At 39.0% G+C, this 6,104-nt stretch overlaps 1 protein-coding gene across 2 annotated transcripts in view; it reads right to left on the reverse strand.

Annotated features, from left to right (window-relative positions):
- SLC16A12 (solute carrier family 16 member 12) overlaps positions 1-4,414 on the reverse strand; it is a 117,115-nt gene extending 112,701 nt beyond the window's left edge. The window contains exon 1 of one of the 2 annotated variants that reach the window (XM_031956017.1): positions 4,144-4,414. The gene's annotated coding sequence lies outside the window, so the exon portion shown is untranslated. Of the gene's footprint in view, positions 1-3,844; positions 4,107-4,143 lie in introns of those variants that run through there. The other variant, XM_023495322.2, reaches the window with a different exon arrangement.
- Positions 4,415-6,104: the final 1,690 nt, after the last annotated feature.

Raw genomic sequence — 6,104 nt, forward strand, 5'->3', positions numbered from 1 at the left:
ATGGATATAATACCTACTGTATCTATCTATCCATCATTCTATTATATATCTATTCCTCTGGAATCATTGTGAAGATGAAATGAGACAATATATGTGTATATGGATGTATGTATGTGTGTTTATAAAACACTTTAAAACACAATATAAATAACAGTTACTCTCATTATTATTATTATTATTTCTAAGAGTTTTATGTGATTTTCCAAGATTTTCCCATTTTTCACCATTTCACCATCATGCAGAATGTTAAACAGACATCACAACAGAGATGATTTCCCTTGGTGCAAACTATAGTAAAAGACAATATGCTTTAATCAGTCATTCTCTTATGAATAAATTTAGTTTTCTAAATTAAACAACTAAACTATTTTTAAGGACAAGTTTTAAGCATATAAAATTAAAATATATAAATTATATGCAATATAACTTGCAATTAGCACTGAACTGGGCAGATCTTAGCATATTTTCAGAACTTCTTTATAATAGGATTTGGACCCTACTTTCTACAGTAATAAAAATAAAGTTTTGACTATATTGGCTATCTAAAGATTGTTTTCTTAAAGTTCTAAGATCTTAGACTTCAAGCTTATATTAAGTATAAATACAAAGTGCTTAGCTGAAGATAAAGAATGCACCAATATTCCACTGGAATGGACAAAATACCCTTTTTGGCTGAAGGTGACTGAAAAACAGCCAAGTACATTGTGATAATCCTTTCTTTTAATGATGCAATAAACAAACCCCAGCTTGCATGCCAAGCCATTTTTGAAGCATGAAGTTTTAAGTAAAGGTTACTGAGATAATGCTAAAGTTGGGGGCAACTGATAAAAATAATTACTAATAGATCCATCAATATCAATAGTGACAACTTAGATCTAAATTTAAAGGGATAAAGAGAAGAAAATACAGAAACTAAGGCAAATATAAACTGGAAAATATCTTTGAAACTAATGGTCTAGGCATTTCCAACCAACAAATTTTAATACGAATGACCAATGGCACTACAAAACCAGCATGGCAGAATGATGTGCAGAGAGCAACACTTCTCCTATACTTCATTAAATTCTACCTACCTAACTAGCTAATTCTGACTTACTAATTAGTTCTATTCCCAAAAAAATGTTCTTTCATTTACTCTTCATGAACTGCATAAAATCACCAATGATCAAATTAAGTACTACAATGCATGTAGTTGCAGATCATTACTAGTGCTGTTTTAACCTTCATAAAGAAAGAATGAAATACTGTACAATGATAGGGAACTAATTCTGTAAGTCTTTCTCCCACCTCTGATACAAGTGACTTTAAGACTTACTGAGACTAGGAGTAAATCGCCAGTCTATCTGGATCTGTTTTCCCATCTGTAAAATGAGGGATTGGATTAAATGATGTCTAAAGTCCCTTCCAGATCTCTATCTTTATGAGCTGCGGTTTCTGGAAATTCTCTTCTCCTCTTTGAAATTCAATTTCTTCATCCATAAAAATAAGTGGTGTGGTTTAGGTGACCTCCAGGTACCTTACCACTAGCTCTAAATCAACTAAAAACATTCCCTAATTGATATGAACAAGTAATTTTCAAAGGATGAAATCCAACCTACCTCTAGCCATATGAAAAAAATGTTCCAAATCACTAATAATCAGAGAAATTAAAGCAAGTTTGAAGTTTCACCTAACACTTATCAGATTGGCAAAAGTGATTAAAAAAAAGAAAATAATAAATATTGGAGAGTGTCGGAAAACAGGCACAATAATGCACTATTTGGTAGAGCTGTGAATTAGCCTTTCATAAGGCAATTAGGAACTGTGCTCCAAAAGTTCCTAAACTATATTCAGATATCCTTTGACCCAGTGAAAGCAATAAGGATATCAAAGGAAAGGGGAAAATATGTTTTAAATGCTTATGGTAACTTTTTGCAGTGGCAAAAAATTGAGGAGCCATTGGTAGTAATCTGTGGTCAATAATGACTGCTGCTCATTCCGAAGCTATTTCTGGCATGATAGTTTTGTTGTTATTGTTATGGAAAAACAAATTATAGCAAAGGAAAATGGGTATCCTTATCATTCTAAGAAAGTGCTAACTCAAAAACTAATCTTCCTATATTGTAATATTCAATCTGCATCTGATTTGAATATGTCTGAGAAGTCATTAATTTATGTACATATATGGCACTTCTCAGCCTTTAATTCGTTGTACTCAAAATACAATCGTTTTACCGAAATGTACTAGCTTAGCAAGGTAGGAAGAGTGATAAACTCAGCATCACAAGGAAAGTTCAAATCCCAGACTATAGCATTTATTCCCTTTCTTTACCCTTAGTTAAGTAACTGAATGAGAAATAATCTCTGGATCTCTGTTTACTCAATTGTAAAATGATTCAGTGACTTGTAAAGTCTCTTCCAGCTCTAAACCAAAGATCTTATAAAATTTTAATTGGTCAAGTTATGTGGTGTCTGACTCTTCGGGACCCCATTTGAGATTTTCTGGACAAAGCTAATGGAGAGGCTTGCCATTTCTTTCTCCAGCTCACTTTACAAATGAGGAACTGAAAAAAATAGGGTTAAGTGACTTACCAGGGATAGTGTGTCTGAAGCCAGATTTGAACAGAGAAAAACTAGTGCTCCTGACTCCCGGCTGGGCACTTTATCGACTGCGCCACCTAGCTTTGTAAACTCAAATTATAAAGTTTTGTGTGTTTTTTTTTTTTTTGGGGGGGGGGTTGGGGTTGTTTTTTGTTTGTTTGTTTTTACATTTCAGAATTGTGAAAATCATTGCAAAACACCATCTCCCCCCCAAAAAAATTATTTTAAACTCCTCCCAGTGCTTAAGGAAACAGTGTGCCCTACCTGACCTACTGCAAATATTACTCATGCATCCAAGCACGACGAGTTTATTCAACAAAAGTTAAAAGTCAACTTTGCACAAGTACTATGCCAGGTGCTAGGAGAAATCGTTAAATAAGATGTAGTTTTCGCTTTCATGAAGTTTACATTCTATCACAGGGTTAAAACACAAAAGCAGATACCATAGTATACAATAGTATATGATAAATTCATGAAACAATTGAGAGACCAAGTACTCTTTTATGAGATCTGAGTGATGATGTCATTTGTCTCCAAGTTGGGAACATCTTAGTGACATATCCGTCCCTTCTGAAATACACGAAAACATTTTAGATCACTTTCTTAAGCAATTTTCTAGAGCAATTGCTGTGCTTTGAATTAAGCTTAAGAAAGGAATCGTGAAACCTTTCAAAGTTTAAAACAATTTTAATATTATTTAATTACCTCATATCATAAGCAAAAAGTAACTCTTTTCCTCTAGTGAAAAAGACACAAGTTTAAAAGAAAGAACCTAGAGGAGATGAGATCTGTATTTGGAAATCCCAGGAAATCGGGACGTTTGAGCCCCCATGAAAATCCAGAGGTGTCAGCCAAGAAGATTGCCTGCCTCTCCCGGCTTCAAAATAGCTGCTAGCAGAGTCCTATTTGGTCTGATTTCTAGTGAAGTCGGGCACCGGTTCTTCCTTTTGAATACAATACCGTGCTGGCAGAAATCTAGGTCAATAGGAAGCCGACTGTCCAACCCACCTAATGACTGCGCTTCTTTCTGGGAAGCGCAAGTTGGCTACTGGACTGCCGCGGAGCCCTGAAGCCCGACAGAGCTCAGTCTAGCATCCGGAACCAGGAACTCAGGACCCTCTCCGTCTGCCTGCCGGTGGGCCAACCCTCTGGGGAACGACCCTGGGAAACTGACCCTGCCTGAGCCCTCCTGAGCTCTCCTCCGAGGCCCAGGGCCCCCTCTTTCTTCAAATGTCTCACGCACTCATCACCCGCAACAGGTTACCTGATCCACCTAGTCTTCGAAAGACTTTCCTTTTCCTCCATCCAACTGAGCAGCAGCCCAGCTTCAGCTTGATGCCTTCTCAGGGGAGGAAGTGAAGAAGTTGCATTCACTTTTCCCTCTTCTCAGACCAATAAGGTGCTTAGAGATCTCTTTGTGGATAGCGTCCTACCTGGGAACGTGATCCCTGAGAATCCTCTGTCTGCCCGCCACCATCCCCATCTAAATGGCCCCTCGATCCCTTCAGACTCTCCGCGGAGCACCTCAGTTCCCACCCCGGCCCAGCTTTGGGATCCCCTCACCTCGCAGAGGCGGCTGCAGCTTCGGGGCACTTGTAGCTGGATCCGGACATACCCCCAACTCTGTCTGCTTCTGCAGCGCCTAGTCCCTACCCTCCCAGCCCCGGGCTTACTCAGCGCTTCCGAAGGAAGGGGGAGGAGGGCGGAGGGGGGAGGGGAGGGGGCCGGCGAGGGGGGAATGGGAGCAGTGACACCGGGAGTCCACGGCCGCAAAGGGGGGCCCGCAGCTGCAGCTGCCTTCAGTTGAGCTCTGGCCAGTGGCCGCGGAGGAGTCCCTGAGAAATCCTGGCTCCTCGATCCCTGGAGATCGAATTACACAGAGCAGCTCCGCTCTCTCAGCTCCCGACACTTTTCAGTTGGGCTGGGGGTGGGGCGTTTTAGGGGTTCAGAAGAACTCTGTAGTTTTGCATTGGTAAGGTAAAGGAAAAAGGGTATTGGGATCCTGTAAGGGAACTGCCACCACATGTAAGGGAAGCTCCGTGTTTCATCAGCCTAGCGGAACTGACCCACCAAGAGAAAGATCTGGAGATGAACAGCCATCATGAACAATCCCATCAAATATGCCAATCAGGCACTCTCGGGCAAGGTTATGGCTAGGATCCTGGAGCGGGAAGGGTTCACGAGGATTTTACAGACGAGGAGTCATTTGAAAAACTGAAGAATTTAATAAAAACAATAGAACAAAGTAAATAAAAATGTAATGAGCTCTTGGTGCTTCCCCGAGATGCCCAAGTTATGACATGCCCCTAAGAGATGTTACTGAGAATTAGCTTCTGAGACATCTCTTTTTCAGCTAAATATTTTTCTTTGTTAAACAACTTAAAATTAGCAAAAGGCTACTTTGCTCTCAGGTAAATTTCCATTATAATTTTTTTTACAGCTGGCTTCTTTTAAAATTATTGGAGGAGAAAGAGAAAAAAAAAATAACCCTCTTAACTGACTAAAATTTTCCACTTCAATTTTGGAGATACAATCCAAATCCTCCAAAAATATTGTTATCCAGTTCTATATATTTTGTATCTATCTGTATACTAATTTTATACATATATACAGTTTTATATGTGTGTGTAGCTACAAAGACATATGTGTGTATATGTATATATTGTGTATTGATAGATCTCTCACTCCCTGAATAAACTCAAGAACTATTTTGCTTTTGTCATAGTATCTTAGTATCCACAACAGAATGACCCACAGTAGGTGCTTACTAAATGCTAGCCCCAGTGCTTGAGGGCTGTTTAATCCACATAATAACTGAAGGAAAGGGATCCTTTTCTTTATTATTACAAGAAGCATGTAACTATTCAGTTCCCCATTTTACAGATGATGTAACTGAGGTACCCAGATGTCATGGAAATGAACCCAGTCAGTAAACTCACTCTACTGAACAGAATTTTTTGAGGGCACAGGGAAGAACACCCGGTTCCATTGACTTTAGCCTGTGTAGCTTCTCTCAGGTTGTTATATGTATGTAGCCTTGAGAGAGAGCAACCTCTTGACAAACACCAATCTAGTGCCAATCTCTCTGGGTTTAATAGGCAAACTGCTGATATTTTCCTTTTTTCTTTTCTTTAAATTGGAGTTTGGAGAATAATATGAAAGGGCAGTTTTAGTTTCTTTCTAAAATAAATTATGGTAGTTTAAGTGAGACTGATTAGTAAAGTCATTAATCCAACCACTTCTACCTCTTGCCCCACCCACCAACCCAGACACCCTCAGGCTTTTGTCATCTTGTACTCCCAGATAAACTCCTGTGTCTATGTCTTTAAGGTCTTTAGGCCTCTAAATTATAAATGTCAAAGGCATGTCTTCAGGGCTATGCCTTGGGCTAGTTTTATGTGATGATTAACTGTTGTCTGAAACCCCAGGATTTAACAAATATTGTTTGATGGAGGCTTCATTAAACTATTCCAAATAAGCCTATAAATTGAAACGTAGGACATGAGTTATGACATGCCTCTAAG

This window comes from Sarcophilus harrisii, chromosome 2, assembly GCF_902635505.1.
Source record: "Sarcophilus harrisii chromosome 2, mSarHar1.11, whole genome shotgun sequence".
NCBI classification, from domain to species: domain Eukaryota; kingdom Metazoa; phylum Chordata; class Mammalia; order Dasyuromorphia; family Dasyuridae; genus Sarcophilus; species Sarcophilus harrisii.